Raw genomic sequence first — 22,750 nt, 5'->3', positions numbered from 1 at the left:
GTTTCAGAGGTTCTTGCTGCCTCCATCATCAGGGAGATTTCATCGTCATTTAACTTCCGCCAGACTACACGGCGCAACAACCCGGAGGACAGGCATTCTTACCTTCCGCCGTGAGAACCTGAAATCTCGCCCCCATTCACGTTTATTTTCCCCATAAATAAATAATCTCCGCATACAAAGAAAGGGCTCCGATTTGTTCGGACCTGCAACTTCTCACTCACGCCCTGCTACATAAGTCTAGTTTAATTTCTACTCCGGCGTTGGCAGCACTGGCGGCGCTTGACGTTTCACTTCCAGTTTATTAGGTTACTGGCTTTGTAAGGTGACCTCTACGGAATGCTCTTCTGCTTGAAATTTGAACGGCAGTCACTACATGGCACTTCAATCAATTAGCGAACGCGGAGTGTGGGGGGGGGGGGGGTAATGCAATCACACTCCACTTACGACGTCGCTAAGAAACGTATAAGAATGTCAATATGAAATTTATCGAATGATCCGTCACTTTACTGAAGTTCCTCCACTGCTCTGGAAGTTGAACGCGCGACACAGTGGGCGGACTTCATCTAAAATCTATGTTACGAATTCTGTTGATCCCGGCACAATTTAAAAATACTTCACCTGCAAGACAAAGTAACATCGGATAAGAATCTGCATTTATCTGGAGTAATTTAAGGAAGCCACGTGAATGTTGTAGGGATATTACAAGGCTACGAACATGTCCTTGTGGCCGGCCTGGTTTTTAACAGTGGAAAGAAATCGGCAAGATCCATCAGCGGGTTCTTTACACTGAAGAAGATTCCTGGATTTCCTTTCGTCAAAAGTCTGTGTGCACGCACGTACGAACCAAATGACTCACGCTTGGAATTTGCCAAGAATCTTAACGGCGTCGTTGGAAATGACGGACTTACGTGATAACAGGATCGCCAACATAAGTTACGAGTAGCAAAAAGTGCAGAGACTTGGGACACTTATTTCTGATGTGAACCTTAATTGCACGCAGGAAAACATTTTCAACAAGTTGGGAAGTGTAGACCGCGACACTTCAAAGGAGGTGATTCGAGTGACGCTTTGTAGCCAAGGGGCAAATGAAGAAAAACACAGGAACAGAGGTAAAGGCTGTGGAATGAGAAAAAGAGATGTAGTCGAACGGGTAATGCGAGAGAAGAAATAAAAACAGCGAGAGATTCTAGAAACGGAATCGACAGCTGGGAAGGGGCGGGGCGAGGCAGATCGACGCTCGATTGGAAAACGGCGACTGACGGAGGAGTGGCGCTTCTTACGACCACGTCGTGGCCTACTGCACAAACCTGGCAGTAAGAACTGCGAAGTCGTCTCAGTACCAACTCTCCCACTATCAAAGTTCCGAAACCTTCTTTGAAGACTCTGATAAATCCCTACTTGCACGCACCCCGAAGGTCCACTTACAATTCTCCCTGTAGAAGGCAGTCCACAACATCACAGCCCACACACACGGGACACATTTTAACAGAATTATGTTATCTGCGCCTGGGTATAACCCGCTGTATCAACACTTGAGTTTTCCCGACAAAAACTTAGTATGTATTTTTAATTTTTCCTAGCCTGTTATCTGCTCAGCGCATTTCATGCTCGCCATAAAAAATCAAGGGGGGAGGGGGAGTGCAGATTACGAACGTCCTCATCACACAACTTCGTCCTGCTTCTTCCCGCAGAAAGGATCTCTCGAGCACTTGATTCCGAAACACCGCTATCCTGGGCATTGTCCTTGGTTATATAAACCCACCAAATGCGATGGCGTAATAACTACGGAGCGCTCCGAAAATCAGTCATTCAAACTGCAAGCAAACGAACGCACTTCACTGCGTTGGAATGTGACAGTCACAAGCACTCGCCGCCCGGAGCCAACAACTGCACGTGTATCTGATGCTAAATTGCAAGCGCGCAAAACGAAGGCGCACGGGGATTCAAGGGGCCTCCTGGTACGTCAGTCGCCACATTCACTGAGTGGCCGCGAACTGTCACTCAGCTCGTTTCCTGCGCGAGTTATTTTCAATGATTTTATTTAGTGTAATAATCGTCATACCAAAGGCCATGTCTGGAGAAATTTTAATATTATCCTCCGATGTATGCCTAGGTGCACCAACATATCTCTCCCCACTACGTTCTGCAACACAAATTTGGTAAGCATTTCTTACGTCCCACATGGGTAGTCAAGTAAATGTTCCCACCAAGTCTTTCCCGTTGATTTCACGGCTTAGGTTCAGACTGAACGTAACGAAGTTCATGACACTCAGTTCTTAAGACCTTTTGCTACTCCCTGTACCTACTTTAGTGTGACCTTAGCTGAGATGAAGAACGAGGAAGTAACAGAGACGCGGGGCACGTCGTTCAACAGAGCTGTTATTTCGCATCCAGCGCATGCGCATAAACAACGCGCATATCTCGCAGAACGACATCAGTGTTCCGCGATCCATGAGTTTCAAACGCGTTTCGACAAAGACGTTCAAACTCCTGTCTGCCCGGAAGAATGGTCGTTCGTTTGGCGACACTGCGAGGACCTCACGCCACACAATGCAGATTAATGAATACTCAACTGGAACGGATGAGGAAGGAAGCGGCTGTGACATAATTTGACTTAGTGAAAAACCATTGACGGTCTCCGGGCCAGGATATGAACCGGGGACCTATGAAATACAAGGCCGGGGTGTTGGAACACGGTCTAATCGCCCAGTAACTTAATAAAACACACCCGTACACCTCACCTCAAACGTATTTGAGAGTCTGAAGTTACAGTTTACGAGAAGAGCAGACGCGGAACACGTTCTATACCCTCCTTCTGTGCCTCCGCCTCGAAGCGGTCTCCGGTCGTGCATCTCTGCCCGAAACAGAACGCAGAGCAGCTCTTATAATTCCAGTCTGCTCCTGCGGCGTCTGTAGGTGGCGGGCAACAAAAGAGGATCGATTCAAAGAAAAATGGAACGTCAAGGGAAGGGGGGTGAGTTGGACGTTGAATTATCCAACCGCATCGAAGGAGATCCTCCAGCCAAGCCTCCTATTTGATGAGCGATAGGATTCAAAACCATTCCGAATTCTTCAACGCATTCCTGTCTGGAAGACTCGGTCGGTAGACCTGGACCCTGGAATATGATACGCGTGCCTTGCTGGCGCAGAGACCGCTCCGTCTCTCAAAGAAATCGCTGGATCCAGTGATCCGTCTGTCTGTCACACACGCAACATCCGTGAGGCCTACCGTGTTCGCAAGGGCCCGACACTCGATCTAATCCTGAGCCACTTGAGTCCAATCCACGCCTCAAAAGCTGACATCCGAAAACAGCTAACTAAGCAGCCGACCAACCCAAGACCAGGTCTGTGGAACACGGGAACTGTCTCCTTTATTTACTGAGCTTGGTTTACATGGGACGATTCATGAATAATGAACTGTAAAGAATATATAAGAAAGCGTCGAGGTCTATCTGAGGTTGTACCAGGCATTTACCTGGACGGACCAATGGAAAACATAAAAACCCTCATTAGTGTCGAGACTTGAACCAAGGACCTCTCGAAAACGAAGCAGGAGGGCCAACCACGCGAGCTTCTTCACCCTTTCGTTATGTTCGCTCAGTCCAATGGTCTCGTAGTCCCTAGATAAGGCTCGAGCTACGTTCCTTGTATATCGAGACTCCACTCTTCACACCTCCTAGAAGCAGATCAAATTATGGGCGTTCGAGATGTAAGCTTTCGGTCTCCCGCGTGGCGACGATTCTCTGACGATCGAGGAAGCAGGTTCCTCCGATATAGTCTTTACCAGCAAGACTAAGGAAATTCGCAACGTACAAAACGTGGACATGAATCAGAGAAATTATTCAATGAATTTCTTCTACAGGAGTCCGGAAAACGGGTGCATTATTGTCGTTACTATGGAGACAGCAGCGTGGAGAGTAATCCCGTCAGCATCCAAAGCGAACTCTGTAACGTCCTCGACAGAATGTCCAGATACGCCTTACTCCGCGGTGTTTGAGACTCGAGACAAAGAGCACCGCCATCTTTCCTTGCGTGGTCCACGTGGCGGGACCCTCGGTACTCCCCGTTCTACGAACACTGAACGCGCAATGGAAATGATTTCACTATTACATCCATTTTCAATGTTTTTCCCTTATTACTGGTCTGTACGCACACAAAACAACGCCAAAACACAGAACACGTGTTAGTCTGATTCAAACTAATTTACCCGGAACGGTCACTACCCCAGACGCAGACCCGTTTAAGCCAGCGGGAGCGTTCGCCATTCCAAGACGTGGCCGGACCCCCTGTTAATTTAGAAATATAGAACGAAAGTTACGCCCCAAAAATACTATTACGAAGCCTGCAAAGTCCTGCACCTCACCACAAGGGCCTACCCAAAGAGAGACAGATTCCTTCCTACGTAATAAAAGTTCTGTTCTTGTAAGAGCCCTCTCCACTGTCCGACATTCTGAGTCGCCTCTCCAACATCGCGGAATCAGGAACAGACACAGAACTTGAACTGAACTGCGTTGCTAAGGAAACGGATCTGAACTATGCTTTGTGGCTTTGGCGTTCGTCCAACACACAGCAGCGTTTATTTACATGGGGAACTTCTGTCAACTCCTGGAGAGCTTCTAAACACAATATTCGCAGATAAACGACATTGACAATGGCTGATTACGCTGTGTATTATCTGCCGATGCGAGAGAATGCTTAGGGTTACAGATTTGATTTGTCACGGAGTTTAGATGCCGGATTAGTTAGTCCAGTGCTTTGCCCTGCGGACAGACGAACTATGCCACTAATGACATGGCGCTTCTAGCAGCAAAAGTGGCACATCGCAGTGATCTATTCGCAGAGAAATGTACCTCGGCACAAGACGAAGTTTTGAAGAGAAAGCTGGAGAGAGAGAGGTTGATTTTGTTAAGTGTGAGAAAATTTATCTCACGGCAGGTCTGAAAGCCATATCAAAGGACCACCTCTTCATCAACGAATGGGGATTCTGACCAAAAAGGGCTGAGAAGAGGTTCAATAAGGGCTAAGGGCGACATCAACTACAGCTCCAGCGTAGCAAAAAAGACAAATATCCTTCACGTATCACAGCAACACGAAAAGGAAGATTTTCATTACAGCTTCTTAGAATATAATAAAGTTAAACAGATTACACAGCCTGACCTCAGCAACGTGATCTGTCCCCAGCAAACAAGCTGCGATGTTCGACCTATCGACCTAGGACCATTTGTGAAACAGAACACGCTCTTTTATTTAACAAAGTACTCGAGTGAAATTGAGACTTGTAAACATTTTAGCAATTAATAATATGACAGCGAAGGTAGGGGAGTAATCCTGATCCATTAACAGTCCCAAGACATTACCTCGACGCTGTACATCCGAGTAAAACCGGCGTTCTTTTTCTGAATACGTCGTACTGGCGCGTCTGAAAAGAACTTGCACACGAAACTTCCTTGCGAAAACTTTATTTCCCTTTTCAAAGTACCTTAATGCTCTTAATCTTCTTAAACAGCTGGACTCCACGGTCATCCAAGGGTTTCTTATCACCGTCGGTCTTCAGGGTCGTAACAACGTTTCGATGGAATATAACGCTTCCATCTTCAGTATTACAACCCGGAAGACAGCTTCACCGCCAACGCGAACATCCCCTGGTCTTTAAGCGTCTAAATATGTAAAATTCATCAACTGCAGAGAGAGCAAAGACTTTACGATTTCACGCACACGTGCGTTTCTGCGTAACTCGTTTATATAAGCCACAGGGGAGACCGGCCTACACGACGCACTACAAAGACACGTCAGCATTTGCCTCTGAATGTATGGCTTCATGTTTTATGTAATTTTCGGAGTGTGGGAACAGGTTTGTTACGCAGGCGACTTCTAACAAATAAATGTTATCAAAACGTCTGCAGTTTGTCAACGCCCTGGGTAAAAGGACACGCCTACCATATTCTCATAACTACTATTATGTTTACCAATAAATATTGCAGAACACGTAATGTTATCACGATTAAGTAGAGGAGCTGAGCGGAAAACAGGGGAATAAAAACACAGTGAAAAGATCAAATCCGAGTACTTCATAATGAAGTCTGAAAACGATAGATCGATCATTAGCAGGAGAACATATCGGCCAACAAATGAAAACTCCGTGTTATTAGGCCTGTGTGCAAAATTCAGAGACCGTTGTGTTATTTTCGCCCAAATTAGGCTGCACAATGTTTCCTAACCCAGTTTCAATACAGTAATTCAGTAAAACTGTATTGAATTACATGAAATGCAATTCACGTGCTGAGCTCCGGGCCTACTTCTTATCGTACGACGAACAAGTGAATGACCCGCGGGGAGGGGAGCGGAAACACAGACAGCAAGTGTTTATTTAATAAGTGCGAGTAAGTAGCAAAGGGTTGCAAAGAGGGAAAGGTCATTTAGAACTGGAAGACATCTTTCTCTGACCTCGAATGTTACGAAAATTACATTTAAAGAGTTTTAATGGGACAATTTTTTATTTTTTGAAAAGAAAAAGAAACCTTGTGAACGTTTCTGAGTGTGATGAAAAGACGATAATTCAGAAGTCTGTGCGCGCGGGTGTCGCTGTAACTTTGTGACCTTGACTGCCAGCTTCCCGGAAGGCCCCGTAGCAGACAGACAACGCGGGCACTTTTGATTCATCCCGTAGAAGCAGAATCTTCGCCAATTATGCGTTTATGTGTAAATTATTTTCGCGTTTCATTACATCTAGGAAATAACTCCGAGTTTCGGAATACGTAAAGAAGTAGTGTACGGCTCTATTCATTTTACAGACAGATGAATATGAACTGAGAAACATTTCGAATTCGCCGTGAACTGCAAAGCAAATTTCATCCATCTGTCGCGTCATTAACTGCGCACTCTCGTTACTTGGAAGTTGGTACAGTACCACAATCGAAAATGAATCAGAGCGATGTTTCTTTCAGCTGCAAGTAATATGCAAAACGAAAGATGACGAGAGAAAGTGCATAAAGTAAAATTGAGGTAGCAGAGACACGTCTCAAAACCTCAATCTCTCTTGTGGATGGAGGTAGATGAGAGATTCCGACTCACGTTGTGTAACAAACAAGGGATTTGGAAGAAAATTAATGTCATGTTTCGATTAAACCAACCAACAGCCTTCACCCACATCAGTGACGTGGTGTGAACCAAATGACCCTTGTCTCACTGTTGCACTGGCAGCTCCCTGCACCCTTTGAAGAGCGGAGCAAATTTACACTCCCCCTCCTCCCCTCCCCCCACCTGCCTCAGTCTCTTTGTGAATGTTACGTCAACAAACAAACAAACAAACGAGAACAGATGCGTCGCCAGTAAGCTTATTACTGCGGATTGCCTAAAATCTGGAGAAGGTTTCGTTAAGCCAATATCACGTAGACATGTGGTCGTTGGAATATTTAACACAGCTGTACCAAAGTTCTCAGTTATTTACCGGTTGCTTCAGAGTGAATGAACTTCTTCAGCCCAGACGATGTTAGAACAGAAACGGTTAACTGGGACGCCGTTACTTACCAGAACCCAATCCAGTGCCGTAACTAACCTGATAAGGAAGGATGAGCTGTCTTACTACGCACATGCACTCTGCTCAAACGCACTTCAAATACGTTGGAAGGTGGTGCATCTACAACACAGTGAAACCGGCGTTTAATGAAGACCTTCTGGTCGAAGCAGACGTCGTCACTTGATAAAGCGTGATTTCATTTCATTCGTTGTCGCTGTTAAAACTCCCTTCCTATCGCCCATTACACTGATCGTTCGCTGACCAGCCGCAGCGACTGAAGAGCGCGCAGATCGCTGGATGAATCGGCTAATCGTGTTTCCGTTGTAACACCAATTTCAAACTGAAATGCTTCTGAAAACACGGCGAGTGACGAGGTCATAGTTGTTAGAAGTTTAATCAAACTCTGTCTCTTTGCAACACAGAACGTAATACGATGCCTCGAATTATGGCAGAGCAAAGCGGCAACAGACAATTGTTGTGGTACTTAATTTGGCCGACGACGCGCTCGAAAGGCAATTATACTGAACGAGGTCGGGTAAGAGTGAGTGCGCATTAATTACAAATACTCCGGTAGGAATGCGGCTAAATCAGCGCAAATATCGGTAACAGCGCCGCGAACGACGAAATCGCGAAGCTTTGTCAGAATTACGGTCTGCAGGAATCGAGAATTTGACTCGGTCAGGACTGAACGATCTTCCGGGCGTGAGGCAAATTCGAATGAAGCTCAGATGGAACGCCGGTGGGCTCATCAACGACGGGCACAAGTTATTGGATGTACCGCAGAAAATGTGTCTGATGATACTGAGATTTTATTAACACGTGTACCGTGTGGGTCGTGAACGTCTGAGGCGGAAACAGGAAGAGACGCTCATAAATCCTGTTTATTTTCGTAATTCTGTCGTCTGCAGAGCTCCTAGTATATTATAATAAGAACACGGAGCATGATACGTCAAACACGTGATCTCCCGTGTTGTGGCGTCGTGTGGTTTCGTAAGTAGACACCAACGAAACGTCCTAACTATGTGCCAGCCCAGAACATCTTCGCAGCCGTGAGAATCTAAAATCTCACATAATCCTCCAGCATAATTAAGGTTGCAAGCAAAGACTGCAGTGTTAAAATATGACACGGTAAATTTTGTGGGATTTTCGTGCTATCAGAGGGAATTCAATACAGTTCTTGAAGCGCACGTCCGGCCTCTGAACATACGCGTGTTAATGCGTCACAAACACGAGGTTTCAAGGGCTGTAAATGCACCACGACAACCTAACCTAACCTAGCGTACGTAGACTTCCCGTGGTGCAGCTTCCTCGTTATTTCTCTGTCCCCCAAGACGTAGCCCCCGTAACTTGTCACCTTCAGCCCCCCGCGTCTCTGTCGTCTAACGAGCTCTTCCTTCGGAGTTTTACTAGCGAAACCAGGGTTTCAATTCCGTCCGACACTAACACAACTTCCGAAAGAAGTCACGTCACCCGGGTACTCCGCTGATTCTTGCCGATCTGTCCGAAATATCGCGTGTTACTCTTTCAATTAGTTGTCGTACAAGATTTCTCGACTTCTCATGGGGGTGGGGGATGTTCAAAGACAATGACGAATTTCCGGCGCAAACTTCGCTTACGGATTTCAGTCGCTTTTACTCATACGCCATTTCATTAAGCCTCGCCGAAACAGTGCTCAGGGCTGCCAACTTTCGGGCAATGAAACCTTTCGCCATAAAAGAATCGGTACTTACGGATTACATTTTAATTTTTCTAAACCAGTCGAACAATTAACATTTGCAATATGCATTAAGTCCTCTGCGCTTTGTCATTTAACGCCACTGGCTGTGTTCATCAGTAATTTGCACACCATTTTCAACGTAAAACTTCTTTCATTTCGCCTGCACACCGCGCATGACACAGATGAGTAATGCATCAAAACTTTCTTCGAAACTGAAGGGAGAGGACGACTGTGGAGAAGACACAGGCACCCTTGGAGTATGTTATTAAAATGAATCTTACCGAAACAGGGTATAAGAATATGTATAAGATCCACATTTCGACCAAGAGAGGGCCCACTGGCGGGCTCTTAAGAAGACGGAAATGAACCTTCTGGTTCCATGAAAGGCGGGGCTTTTGTTGAGAAACTAAGCGAATATCAGCTTCTTAAGAAGGACTCTGTTCCATGAAGTTACTTCTCGAACACTTGTCTAGATTCCCTGCTTGTAACTATATGAACAGTCCACGTAGCTCTCTGGCAGCAAGAATCGGGTAAGATCTTCTCTACTGAAACTGTCTCTAGGCTTAGTTTCAGTTAAGGTCCAACATTAGCGGCAGCAATTTAAAACTCAATAGAATCGTACGAATTGTCGAGTAAAATATTTCTTACGCAAATTCTGCACACGACGAACCAATGATGTGGAGGGCGTCTTTTCATGCAGTTCATCTCAGGAAACCACTGAATGAATTTCGAAAAAATAAAAAACTTTTCGCCGAGCGAAGTTGCTCACCAAAAGCTGTCGGCCGGTTCACGCCGTTCAAAACAATCGTTCATCACGCTTACGCAAAATTGTACTGATATTCCGAAAAAAGTGGCTGGCTGGTACGCCGACAGACCACTGGACCCTACAAACTTCATCTGAAAGTTTTTGCGTCACGGTGAATATCAAGATGGCCGTCTTCTGTGTTGTAGTCTGGTAGAAGTTGGCACGAGTGACTCATCGCCTTGATGATGGAGGCAGCAAGGACCTCCGAATCGTCGGAAAACTTCTGCCAGACTACACTGCGCTACGACCCAGAGGACGGTCGGTCAGTTTCGTACTGACCGCTGTGAGATCCTCAAGTCCTGGAAAGAAGCTAACATGCTGTGCATCTCTGTGCAATGCGATTGGTCCCTTTGAGAGGACAGATCAGTGACCACAGAACTAAATATCAAGTTCCACGCGCTTCGTCAATGGCGAGGTTTAATTTACACAAGCGAAACATTAACTATTCCGAATCACGTGATCATGTTATTACATTAATTAACCAATAATCTGATACGCGGCCGTAATGCGTATTAATTACGGTCATTACTACATTACTCGATCACCAGTTGGCCCCATTCATTCATTACAACTGATAACTTTATTGCTCCGATGTCATAGTTCAAACGTACTGACATGGCGTGTGATGTAACATCGCGTACTGATTTTCATGTACAGGGTCATTCTGTATAAAATGTAAACATTTTACTAGTGATTTTCACATCAAAAAAAAAAAAAAAAAAAAAAAAAAAAAAAAAAGATACAAATTCACATGAACATGGGCCCAAAAATCCTTAGCCATTCTTACAAGCTGCGATCTGATACACACAAACTGCGCGGCTGTACGTAAAATTGCCCACAGCGCAGTGACGGCGCGGTCATTGAGAATCAGAAATTGAACAAGATGGCGCTAGTCACGGCAACCACGTGACTGCACTGCCTTTCCATCTGCGTTTGTGGTTGGCTCGGATGGTCTCTGACCTGTTAGATATTAGGACGAGACACGACTGGCGAGGGTAAACAGATTCATGATGGATGCGACCAGCGCCACCTCGTCAACTTCTGGTGCTCTGTTGACGAACAGCGGTGCAATGCGTGTACAACCAGTAGTTACGCTCACCGGACGATGTGTCCGTCAAATTGCAGCACGTAAGAAGGGCCTCCACTTAAAACTGAGGACTTGCGGGCCCATTTTCAGAGGAACTCATATAATATAATAATTTTGGACGTAAAAATCACATCTTAAATGTTTACGTCTTTCATTTTCAAATGATGTGTTGCTTATAACTATGTACCGCCGTTTTGCTGATGTTCGTCCCGTATTTCGACCATGTATTTAGTTTTTCTGCATTTAATTCTAGGCCTATACGTCATCAGCGCAGGCAAGTACCTGGTGCAGACTATTCAATTCAAGCCCTTCCTCATTTCCTCTGACCTTCTAGAGCAAAATTAGAAAAGCATCACTCTGTATTAGGCCATTGTGGACTGGGAAGACATCCGACAGAAGTTTGCCTATACAAACTCCACTACATACTCACTTCATATACATCTTAATTAACCTAATAAGTCTCTTTGGTATTCCAAACTCAATCAAAATGCCATGAGTCCAATGCCTTCCTGAAGTCCACAGATAATTGGTGAACTGACCCATTATACTCCCACTTTTTCTATAATATTTTTGCCGAATGCAAAAGAAGTTGACCATTTACGGCGGACTCCACATTCATCGTCCCCGATAGTTTCACGGATAACTGGCGTTATCCGTGCCAGAAGAATGTTCGACAAAATGTTGTATGACGTTGACAAAAGAGAGATACCTCGGAAGTTACAGCGTCCCCCGCTTTACGCAGAAAAAGCGACTTCGCCCGGAAACAGTTTTCAGGATGTCACGCGATCCACTTCAAGCGGCTTGTCTGCCAATGTACACCCCTGAATGTTTTAAAATTCGACAGGAATCTCACGGGAAGACAATTGGAGAGGGCGCAGCTTATATCGGCAATCTGCCTCTCTCTTACGTGAACAGAATGACAAATGAACGGGGAATCGGAAACTTCCCCTTTGTTCCAACAGAATGCAGCGCCGTCAGTCTTATCCATCTGCTCAAGAAGCAAATTACAACGATATTTCATGGGCGGGAGGAATGCACGTTGATGTTCTTAACAGCGTATAACGTTTCACATTTAAATTACATTAATTCGCAGACGGCAGTAACAAACGAGCGTATTTTACACGAACTGAAGAGAGGGCATGCGACATAGGAGTTCGGTGTCTCTTACTGCAGTGTCCGATGCGTGTACACACGAAGACATTCAATGGTGTCACTTTGCGAGGGCGACACCTTGCTCCACGTGAGGGAAGCCTTCGGCTCTCAATGCACGTGCCGAAGGAGCAGGATAGCACAGCGTGAATTCGGTCTCTGTAAATCATCTGTAACTCGAGCCATCTGCCACGAACTAAACACGGCGCTGCCCACATCCAAACCGATTAGCCCTGACGTGCTCGCCAAATCTCACAGCAGATCCAATCATCACATGAGCCGGATCTGAAAGGAACTTTGCCAGTTTGATGCGGAAGAATTTCAGCTTGAATTCTGATCTGTCATTGTACCAGCGTCCTTGATAAGTTCGATCCGCCGAAATGCGCCTGGTTCAACAGCGACTCAAGTACGTATTTTTACTAATGTTATTCGTGCCGGTGGACTGCACAGAAAGAAAACATGGATTTAGTGAATCGGTGGATTACGTGAAGGTGCGAAAAAAATACTTTAAATTACGAAAGTCTTCGATTTCTGTAACATGCCTAAAGGCTTCGTATCACTACGAACAGCAAGTAATATTAATTCAGAAATTTTGATAGAAAAATCCTTTTTAAACTTAGCTTCGGATGAGCGGGCGCCATGCCCACTTCTTACAAAACTACGCATACTTCAGGTAAAAGAGTCACAGCACGGATAATGTCGTTCAGATATCGACTAGACATGGCGTTCCTTGAACTTAGAAATTTGAAAAGAAACATGGCTGTTTCCACTGCTCGCTAGATGCCTTCGTCCCTGATTCATATCGCTGGCATCATATTTCGGAACCGACCACATTACGGACGAATTTATATTCCCCTCCCCCATGTATTAGCATTTCTACACATTTGGTGCGAATGTAACCTGGAGCTCCAGACTTCTAATTCGGTTCCGATGTAACACATCGTTTTAGAATTCCGAAGAGCTTGAGGAGATCACAGAAAAATCAAGAAACCTGTGCCTGGGTACAGGTCGATATTCGAACCAGGGATAACCAAACGCAAGATAAAAGTTTATGAAAATTACGGGCGAGTGGGATAAGACGAGGCCACAAACGATGGCACACCGAAGGGTCAGATCTCTAGCCGATGTTTCTATGATGCGACTCCACGGGAGGAGTTAGGAAAAACTACACAGTGACGTCTGTGATGACCGCCTTCACCACTCAATTTTCACTGATCTATACATCAAAATGTCGGAGCAATAAGGGCACATTCCGAAAAAGGATTCCCATGATGCAATTTATAAAAAGAAAAACAATGCGGTCTGCTCATGGCGGAAGGCGGAGGGAACCAGAATGGAAAATAGTCTCCCGTCAAATCATCTGAAGCAAAAGTCTTCCAAGGAACTGAGCGGTGCATGGACGGAATTTCGACGACATCTTTTATTCGCCTGTTTGCGTGTCCATGTAAAACCCTGCCTGCAGAGACGACTACATAAAGTTTGTTTTAGCACATAATGAATGTTAAACATTACGGTTATATTTAATGTCCAACTTAACTCAGTGACTTCAAATGATTCGCTCATTTTAAGATATCAAAAAAGGTCCAAAGCAAAATATACACAGCGTACAATGGAGTAAACATTAAGCGATACGATATCAGTCATGGAATAATTATTATGAAGTTATCATCGTTACCTTTCGAACTTTAATAAAACCCGTGAGCACCTGAAATTTTACTTACTTAATTTGAAGTTTCAATGGCGAAGCTTTCATTAGCTCGAACAAAACAACGTCGAATGAGACGATGATAATGAATACTGAACTGGAAAGGACGTGGAAAGAAGCGGTCGTGGCCTAATTGAAGGTACTATTCCGGCATTTGCCTGGAGGGACTGAGTAAAACCCAGGATCACCAGTTTTCAGGTCGAGGGAGTCCTCGTCAGATTAGTTCAACGTCACTGGCGTTCTGTCTGTCTGACTGATGAGGTGGAGAGAACAGGTTACGTGTTTGCGATCACAGACTGCAGGATTGAGAAATACTGCCGGACGTTTCGGGAACACAACATTACAGAACGCCTCGAACTGGCGGGCAGGTGTGAACTTCGAGGAACATCATACAGCGATATCGACAAGGCGTCAATCACTCTTAAAGCAGAGCCCGGTTCGATGTATCGACGAAAAACTGGTGGGACACATACAAGACCGGTAAGCCCATTAGACAGAACTGCCAATGGCAGTGTCTAATTTCAGATCACAATGGAATCCAACAAACGGATTGGGGGCGCAGCAAGAAGTCACGAAAGTAACAGCGAACTGGTAGCCTCTGTTACACCGAAAGGAGGTTCTCTTGTACGCACTGCGTCACTTGTCGTAAGAAATCTACTTTTATCTGAGAATCTTTTGCCATGTTCTTAGGCACAAAGCAGATTACACGCAGTTGAAATCGAATTTTTAACAGATGCAGAATAAAGTTATTTCCAGTGAAGTTCAAGTTACAGGTTCTGATACTAAGTAAGAAAATGTTGAAAGTCAGAATGCGGGCAGGAATGTAGTATATTACTCCGGAGGTCTTGGGTTCGAATCTCAGAGCGGAGACTGGATATCATGTCTGGGATTCACCGTGATCTCTGTCAGGCCACTACACTAAAACAGGCCACGGCCACTTCTTCCAAATCTTTTCAATTATAAAATCTGAGGTTTTCACAGCGGTGAGTATGAATATTTCTATCTTCTGGGTTGTTGCACTGTGTAGTCATCGTCCTGATGACGGAGGCAGTATGACCTCTGAAACGTTGATAAACATCGACCAGACTACACAGCGCAACAACCCAGAAGACGGAAATCTTCAGACTCGCCGCTGTGAAAACTTGAAATCTCGCCCTGATGATGGAGGCAGTATGACCTCCGAAACGTTGGTTAACATCGACCAGACTACACAGCGTAACAACCCAGAAGACAGAAATCTTCATATGACCCTTTCGAGGTACCAATTACTCTATTATCCCCAAAAGAATTTTAAACGAAGACGTTCCTCATGCTTTGTTGTCAGCGAACACAAACGAGCCCATCAATGTCTGTCTGTCTGTAGCGTTTTTACTAAGGACTAGGCAAACCGCATGACACGGGGAACACAATGTCATTCAACAATGGGGACCGAGGTCATTGTTGAGACACATTGTCACAATGGAGAAATAGATAACTCTTGGCTCACAGTGACCTCGGATTACATTATAGCAAGAACCGAAGTCCACAGCGCATAGCAACCTGCTGACGTCATCGCCCGTTTTATGGCGTGTAAAATAACTCTGGAATTTCGGAGTCTACCTTTCCGATTTTGTATAAACTTCTCCACTGATTTAATCCTTCATACATCGAATTTATAAACGAATACTTTTCACAAATATCACTTTTTTGTAGAATTTCCACATGTCAGTTACACTAAGCACGCGACAACGAAAGAAACCGAGAAGGAAGAAGGAATAGTGCAGGGAACTATACGCCTTAAGAGTCTACGACCCGGCTAGCAGACACGCCAAGTCTTCAGCCCAGTTAATACACGGAGAATGTTCTTGATGCAGTGGCAAAGATAACACGGCCAGCAGTCTCAAACACGAAGCCGTGATTACGTCACACTGAATGAACAAATGAAAGCGGAACAGAGCGTATCAGCTTACAAAGCCGCGGCTCGTTGACACATATAAAAGTGGGGTTGGGGAGACACGAACGCACAAAGCGAGCTCGAGAGGCTCTTGGAGCGACAAGTGAGACAGACTAGATGGCAGCACCAGACGACTCAAGATATCTCGCGTTATCTGCATTTCATGGGATCCACTGCACGGATGCCAACTTAAAACGCGCCAGGTTAGTCGCATGAGAATTATAACTGTTCGCCGTGATCTTATCGGATAACTGAGTTACTACCAAAAGACCAGAACCGACGTTTCGTAAAGCTGCAACAGACGTTGCTTTCACCAACAGCCACGGACAGGGGAAAATGCAAAATCTTAAACCCATTCTCCAACTATTCTCGTACCGGCACATCTGTTCATTCTCCAACATTTTTAACATGACAGCTATTCGGAAGACGTACAAAAGGTGGACATCTTACATTTTATCTGCTCTCACAGGAAGACTTGTTTTTCTTTATTTCATACCAAATTAATCCCTTCGTGCCATCTAATATCATTCCTTTGTACCATGAAAAATAATCGAAGCTTGCATGCAGTCAGAGATTATTAGTCTTCTGTGCAAGTCGACAGATTAAACAAGCAGCCTCCTCTCTCCCCCCCCCCCCCCACACATCCTGAATTACATCAGAAAGAAAATAAAATCATCAAGACGCTGTTTAATGAAGTTTAAATATTGTTGTAAATTTGCCTTTGTCAATAAGAGCTCTTGAATAATACCTTACTTGAAATTTCGAACGACAACGTATTAATAAATAAAAAAAACAATGCTAGATTAAATTACAAATTAATTATTTTATCTTTGTGGGTGCATAAGCCAACGTTCATTCCGAGATCAAATTTCCTTCGTGCCTGAAACATCGCATTCACTACGATCAAATCTGGATTCCACTACCATGAGAATTTATATTACGGAAAGTCAAATTGTTCCATTTAAATAAGTGCTTTCAGAACACAAAAAGATTCTAATAACACGATATTAAATGGAGGATAACGCAGAACCGTCTCAAGGGTGCGATAGTCCCCGCATTAGCCAATGGCTCGTCGTATCTCTCTCACTTGATTCTTGAACCGCGGAATGAGACGGGAGGAACATCGCCAATATTGAACACGTTCAACAGCCGGGAACAAACCGTGCTCTTCAACTACGTCACCAGCTTGTGAGCAGAAGGAAAATAAGCAAATTTTATTTCGAAATCCGAAGACACTGACGTTACAGAAACTGACAACGAGCTACGAAATACTGGAGCTGGGAAATATTGTTTCTTGAACAGCAAAAGATTGACCCCCTTAAATTGTACTTATAACGGGCGTTAAACACACGGTTCAATGCCGAATCGAACTAAAGTACATTTAAATAAATATCTCGAACGTAACAACATGTTTGTGTGATCACATGCTTACAGTAATATGAATCTTAAGCTTATAAAATTATTCTTTATTGGTAAAACGCTCATCAGGCCTATATTTCTAAACAAATCGTAATGTTCCTGTTTCTAAACATCAGATACGTCTGTTTCAGCACGAGGTGTTGAGCCCTTCATCGCACTGACTTCTCATCTCTTCTTGAGTGGTAACTTCGACAACTGCATTACCGACCTTACGCTTGTATCCTTTTTCCGGTTTGTATAATGCTGCTCCCCCCCCCCCGGGGGATTATAATAATAAAATTAATTCACATTAACATCGCCATAAAACTACTGAGCTGGGCGAAATGATTTTAAAATAATCTGCGGTCAGACCGTGTCTCTGCGGAACCGCGGCCTTCGTCCACACCGCAGATGACACACGAGGGAGCATGAAGTAGCGGGGGGAGCAGGAGGACCTGTCCCAGTGCCAATTTGCCCAACCGCGAGCTTAATTCCACAATCCGAGCTGCAGGTATTTGGGGGTTTCGTGTTTCCCGTCGGTTCAGGTACAGCTGGGCTGCGAACCCGACGCCACGGCACGTGGTAATGTTTCTAGAACATGACGTCAAGGGACGTCGCCACTGTATGGAACTGCGTCGCATGTCCGCCCTCTACACCGACATTCAAGACCCTAAGCTTTGGGACTGTGATAACTTTCATGCATTAGCCTCGTCACGCTTCGATGCAATCGAATTCATGTTGTAACTTCCGCGGGGACAGTTGCTCGTTGTTCCCCTAACAGAACAACTTTCGTCAGAACCAAAAATAAGTTTAATTTTTAAAAAAAAAAGTTTAGTAATTTGCTTTTAATTAAGTCATTTCTGCACCTCAAATGTAATAATAATTTTCGAGTCCAGCTGCATGAAGCATGATCATCTACATGCACTACTCAGTACAGATCGGTTCCAGGCCACACACACAGCTCACTGTATTATCGACATCAGTTGCTGTTTCGCTCGAGGGTAAAAGCGACGAAGTCTGAAAATGACCAGTCGCGTCCTCTAACTTCTGTGGCTGTTTGAGAATAAAGCTCCGATCCACTTAAGCTGTTATGATGTGATGCATAATTACGCACAGGGAAACTTTACGATCAATTCTGGCTTACGTTCATTACGTTCAAGGGCGGGACTTGACGAAAGAAAAACGACACCCCCTCATGCCACATTTACCCCACTTGTTCTCCAATGAACGCCATGAAATACACACATCTTTAAAATCAAGAATCAACTCGGGCTGGTGTTCACCCACGTGACGCTTTATATAAAAGAATACAAATGCAAACGAGGATTAAACACACCGCAGATGACGCTTTGGACGGGAACTTGATTGCCAACTGTCAATCAGACTGAGGATTTAAAAAATCCTGTTAAATATTAACACACCATTCCACAACAAACAATTAAATCCCACAATAATTAGCATTTGCCACTGGTAGGGGTGCCCAACCAAGCGACCATAAGCTGTCATCAAAAGACAGTTGACTATCGAGAGAGCGTGGCGTTTGTTAATGCACAGCAGACGAGTTCGTCGGCCAAAAAAACAGGAATGCTTTGTTACATGACAATAAGGCGCGTTGAGAGTGAACAATCAGGGCACAACAGTCGATGGAACGCACCTCGGGGACCGAGCACTAAAACTGGAGCCGGCAAGCGATCGCTTTAACTGAAGAATCAATTCGAAGCGCATTTTTGTTTCATTTTCGACGATATTTAGTTCACAAACAAATTCAATACATCAAACGTAATCTTTCCCGGAAACCCTCGCTTAGCCAGACAAAAAGATCCCTTCTTTTTACGGAATCCGAAAGAATATCACCGTGTTCACAAACTGCCGTAGCTGGACACTACCCCCAGCCAGTTCTATCCAATCGTCTCTTTCGCACCTGAATTCTCTGTCATCATTTCTGCACTTTTTCGGGGGGGGGGGGGGCCTCAGGGGTTTACAACCTTTTCACTGCGACGGCCCGCATTGGCTGTTCTCTTTGTCGAGGGCCGCAGAAAAATGAGAATTCTGTGATATTGGCCTGAAAAGAACAAGCGCGTATCTCCACACAACTGAGTTAATAATAATCTCTCAGTACACCTCCAACGCACAAAGAAAGTAACACGGCTTCTTTGAAGACTGTTATAGTAAAGGTTAACTCGCAAACTGAGTGACAGGTCGCATTAACATTTTGCGAGGGCCACGCAGATATACCATGTTCATAATCATTTACTCATAATATGTGGATGTTCACACAGACGAGACACAATGGAGTTTCTCTCTGACCTGCATCTGCTATGCGATGTGTCACCAAATGAGTTTAACAGTGCTGCCATCTGGCGTGGCCTGTGGTAAAGAATTTTCAACTAAGTCATGAGGACATCAGACTATCCTAGCGCGAACAGGATTGCTGCCAAGTTTAAAAGCCGCGGTCGTCTGCGTTCTGACGTCGTGCAGTCTTGTACTTCGTTACTAACATCTCCTGCCCTGAAGAAGGAAGCGTTGTGTTTATCCGAAAGTTTGGTACAAGACTTTACGGCGTCAAAACCCAGGCGGCCGTGGTTCATATTTTCACCGACCTGAAAACTCAAATGTCATTAGAAGAATTTGAACTGAGAGCAACTCACAAAGCCAAGCAACTTTCATGACCGGAGCTTCAACTGCCAAGTGATTTGAAAAAAAAACGCCTGGGTTCAATGCAAAATGTGTCTCGTGTCTCTAACAAGAAATTCACACGACATTTTGCAGTATTCTCACGTGAACAGACAAGTGCAACTAACTAGCAGTAGGTGAGCGGATAATATTAAAACTGATCCCAGGGAAATGAGTGTGAATTTCTTGGAAGGTCCGGAACTACCTTAGCGACAGAGGCTACTGTGTGATGGTGATGACTGTACTCGGCTTCTGTCCACATGGAAATCCACTTCCGAAATTGTAAAACTGGGGAGTTCCTCGACCACCTAAACGACAACGAACAATGAGGAATGATCAGAACCACCGAGCCATTTCGATGGCGCACGTTCTGTGTCCTTGATTAGAACCGCATTGCATCTTTCCGCAAAACTGAATTATCTGCGCTCCCAACGACACAAACGAGCTGTTTCACCTGTGCCGCTCTTGTATTCAATAGTCTTCAGGAAGGCTGGACACGAAGTTTCATCCTTACATTTGCCAAGTCCTCTTCTCTTTCAAGTTTCTGTGCGTACAAGAAGGGCCGAAGGGCAGAGCCCTTTTCTGTGTGCGTGGCTTCGGTATTGCGCTGACTCGATGGGACCTCAGACGCGAGTCATCGTAAGGGAAACCCAGTTTGTTCGGTTAACGTTCTTATTTTCAATCCTGTTTACAAAACATTCGCTTCTGTTCGAGGATAACAACACGGAAGTTAACGAAGGTCAATATTATTTCAATCTTGCCTTTCAAGAAATGTTCTGATGTTACACGTTGCTACAATTTCCGTTTCCTCCAACTGTACGTATCGACAGATGAAGGCGAGAGTCTTCAATCACCGGGCCCAACTTCAGTGGCGTGAAAACTTGTAGGAGGATGAGATAGGTATGTCATGTAGACCGCATAGGGAACGCATTCTTCAGCCAATAAAACCCAGGGGAAGAGGTCAGAAGGAAGACCTCGATATGGGTGACAGGATAATATTAAAATGGATGGGTGTGAAGGTGTGGGCCGAACAGAGATGACTGAAGACAGGACAAATTTTCGAGACGCTGCGAACACGGCAATGAACCTTTGCACCAGATAAATGGCTATTTGTAGCAATAGTATTTCTTTTTTAAGAATTTCTGTATTTCATTCTTTATTCATTGTCTACTGCAAGCTTCAAAACTGCCTTAAAATCACGACGTTTGGAAGAACGGACAGAGCAGGAGATAAGCCAGCAAGGTCCCGCAGAGACAAACTGGCGCTGTCTGAAGGAGGACGCGAGTCGCATTTGTTTCTGCCTTACAAGAAGAGAAAAAAGTTTGCAGACCGCGAAGTTCCCTGTGAAATAAAGACATAAGAAATGAGACTTCCTGCGCCTACGTCGCACACCGCGTCCGTCTCTTTTGATGTAGGTTTTATTTGTTAAGTAACGTTCCACGCGTTCCAGATCTTGGGGAAAAAAGCGAAGTGAGTGAGGAGTCAGCTTCAAGCTCTGGCCGCTTTATTCTCTTGTAAACAGACCTCGGTACTCAGTGCGTACGAGAACGAAGCGCCAAACGACCGACTATCGGACGCTCAAAAATATTTATTTCTTAAAAAAGTAAAGGCAATAAAAAAAAGGTTAATCGGATTTGAATTAAACTCGTGTTAATTGCATAGAACATAATTAAATCTGTGTACAAACATTTGTTCAGTCCGGGCTTCGTTCTGATCCGGTGAGCCTTTCATCTCAATCACTGTTTCCTACGTGTTCCTGTCGGGGACTGAACCTCGGCTCCGGTTCTTAACGAAAATCAACTCCTTCCAACACCGGCCAACTGGTCGGCTAAAAGATTTTCGTGATCTTCCGCAGTCACCAAAAGTCAGTATTTTTGACGGTAATACAAATTCGGCACAAAACGGAATTTTCGCATACAAATCGAAGTCACTAGTTATAATAATTCATCGTTCTGAGTTATAACTTACGCGGAAGGAAATATTTAATTGTTAAACTGCGTAGCTAGCCGGAAGATCGGCCAAAATGTTACCTGACAAAAAAGACATAATGTTTTTGTGGACTCTCGGACTTCATACACTTTGTCCAAACACAAGCTAACCTGACTTCAACGTGAGAATTTGTCACTTGGTCACCTCGTCATGGGAAGTTCCCTGTATTTTTTATGGCTCTCCAAGATCCATTATCGTGTTCAGGAAAGTCGACACTGGACCCCTCTCCTGCGCCCGTCTCAGAGCACATGTCCCGTTCTGAACCGATGGCTGAGCAAACGCCCTCCCCTGAAGATAAGCGACGCAGTCTCTACGCGTCGTGTCCATAATGACAGACACAACGCATTTCCCCGTGGACACTCACGAGGCAGTCGAGGGCACGATGAGTGGCATTATGAACATGATACAGACGGAGGGCGCTGTGTCGTGTCTCTTGAATGAAGCTCATTCCAAGGTTCAAAGGAGAGTTGAAATGGGGTAGATGATTGTTCGAGGGTGAGGTATGCATTTTATATTTCCGTAACAGGCACAGTTAAGAGGAAGAAGATGGCAGCACTGTCATCATGAACCTGCGTGATAAATTACCCCCTCCCCCACCCCCCGACGCTTACAACGCGCGAACCCGCGTTGCAGACGAGTTCTCTGATCTACGCTGATGTTTACTGCAAACGACTGGCGTATATTGCGTCCTACAGTCTTCATCTGTCACCCAGGTCGATCCGAACGTTGTTTAACGACGTTGCATCAGCTGGAAGAGTCGAATATTTGGATACTTAAG

At 44.8% G+C, this 22,750-nt stretch overlaps 1 protein-coding gene and 1 long non-coding RNA gene across 12 annotated transcripts in view; one reads left to right on the top strand and one right to left on the bottom strand.

Moving 5' to 3' along the window:
• cpx (synaptic transmission protein complexin) overlaps nt 1–22,750 on the bottom strand; it is a 482,383-nt gene that overhangs the window by 68,945 nt on the left and 390,688 nt on the right. The window lies entirely within an intron of this gene.
• Nucleotides 15,974–22,750, top strand: part of LOC147873792 (uncharacterized) — a 28,544-nt gene continuing 21,767 nt past the window's right edge. Inside the window, exon 1 of the long non-coding RNA XR_015535352.1 lies at nt 15,974–16,115. This is a non-coding gene — a long non-coding RNA (uncharacterized LOC147873792). The remainder of the gene's footprint in view (nt 16,116–22,750) is intronic.

This window comes from Zootermopsis nevadensis, unplaced genomic scaffold (genome assembly GCF_977971745.1).
Source record: "Zootermopsis nevadensis isolate Lab colony 2312 unplaced genomic scaffold, Znev_1.0 Znev_ptg000016l, whole genome shotgun sequence".
NCBI lineage: Eukaryota > Metazoa > Arthropoda > Insecta > Blattodea > Termopsidae > Zootermopsis > Zootermopsis nevadensis.
The sequence above is the reverse complement of the archived record's forward strand: the minus strand, read 5'-3'. Positions and strand labels throughout refer to the sequence as shown.